Raw genomic sequence first — 2,168 nt, forward strand, 5'->3', positions numbered from 1 at the left:
TCGTCATGTACAGGCTTTCCAGCTTCAACCATAATGAAGCAGCTGTAGTTTCATTTGACACTTCTCGTAGAACCTCATCTCCCAAGCACAACAAAATTGTACTATGTGCTTTTTCCAAGTTTTCATCCTTCTCGTCCTCAGTCAGACTCTCTGGTAACTTGTTTCTACCTTCCAAGGCCTTGCCCAAGCCTTGATGAACTAGTAGAGCTTTCATCTTCAATCGCTAGAGGTTGAAATCATTTTCTCCAAATCAAATTTAGCACTCGCCATGATAACCATATACCAGAACAATATTGTAGTTCGTGAACATACACTAGGAAAGTTCCTAGGAAAGAGAGGTGGGTCTTAACAGACACGCTTAAATTCAAGGTCTTTCCTAAGACAGAACTTTCCTAGACATGCACTTTAACACTATTATACCTTTCCAGTAACAGGAACAATTCTTTTCTGGTGTGTAAGATCATACAATGCTGCAAACACATAGCATACTAAGAATTTTCTTTTAGATCGTACGACGTAGCATGCAAGACCTCTACGAGATCTGATACCAGTTTGTTGGAGCGGAAGACCCATGGAGAAAATATAATAGAGAAAATGACACCGATAATTTAATGTGGTTCGGCAATTTGCCTACGTCCACAGCTGAAGAGCAACAAGGATTATTCCACTATGATAAAAGAGAACTACAAGTGTTTCACTCACTTCCCAAAACCCAAGTACACCCAATTTCACTCTCACTCAAGTATTTCTCACACAATTAGAACAAGAGAACAAGAAGAGAGAATAGGCACTAAGCTAAGTATTTGGTGTGTCTTACAATGACATGGAACACTCCTATTTATAGCCAAAGCTCTTGAAGATTATGTGGCCAAAGGGAAAAGAACATTAATGTTAGTTTCATCATAGCCACTTCTTTTTACTTGGTTAGAAATTCTCCCTTTCTTCAAGATGATCTTTAGCCACTTCTTTTTTGCTTGGCTCAAGAAAGTCTTTTCATCATTGTTTTCTTTTAGCCAATATTCAATATATTTAAATTGGTGTTATATGTGCTTATTTAGCATGTCCAATAATCGGTGCAACGAAGCATGTTTTTGTACATGATATTATCTTAGTTGGAGACTCGAGAGATGAAGTAAATGGAAAATATGGTATTGCTCACTCGAATTTGGGTTCATTGGAGAAATCACATACACAACCTAGTTGGAAAATATGGTATTACTCAAAAAACCGTTTGGAAAATGGAGGATGTGTGTGGATTACATAGACCTCAACAAAGTCTTCCCATAGGACCCTTACCAGCTCCCCAACATTGATGGATGCTTACTCCGGTTACAACCAGATCTCCATGTATCCAACAAATCAGGAGAAGACAACATTCATCACTGACCGTGTGGCCTATTGTTATATTGTCATGCCTTTTGGCTTGAAGAATACAATGGTCACTTATTAGATGATGATGAACATGGTGTTTAGAGGGAAAATCATCCGGAACGTGGAAGTCTACATGGACGAAATGATAGTGAAAATCTTACCCCATGAACACCACAAAGCCATACTAAAGGACATTTTTCAGCAACTCAAAGTACAACATGAGGCTCAATCTTGACAAATGTACCTTACAGGAGTAGAAGCAAGAAAGTTCGTCGAAATTTTGCTGAAAACTCAAGGCATAGAAGCCAATCTTGCCAAATGTCGAGCTATCATAGATATGTAGAACCCTCACACGATTAAAGAGGTCCAACAGCTCAACGGTCGCGTAACTGCCCTGTCCAAGTTCCTCCCATCCACTGCCAAGCATTCCCTCCCTCTATGCCAGCTGCTGAAGAAGGACAAAAAATTTGAATGATCAAAATATTTTAAGAAGGCATATGGGTTGTTTAAGTAGTTCATTGCTTCCCCTTCTATCCTAACAAAACCTACACCCGATACGGTATTATACCTTTACCTAACCATAATAGAAGAAGTTATGGCAATAGCACTGATCCGAGAGACCAAGGATGGAAAATACCCAGTCTACTTTACCAACAAGGTGTTGCAAGGTCTGGAGCTCAAATACCAGAAGTTGGAGAAAGTAGACAATGAACGAGGGATGACAATTGAGCAAGTATATTATTAGATAATAAACGAGGGATGACAATTGAGCACTCCTTTACTTTTAGTTTCTCAAC

This window comes from Lupinus angustifolius, chromosome LG01 (genome assembly GCF_001865875.1).
Source record: "Lupinus angustifolius cultivar Tanjil chromosome LG01, LupAngTanjil_v1.0, whole genome shotgun sequence".
Lineage (NCBI taxonomy): Eukaryota > Viridiplantae > Streptophyta > Magnoliopsida > Fabales > Fabaceae > Lupinus > Lupinus angustifolius.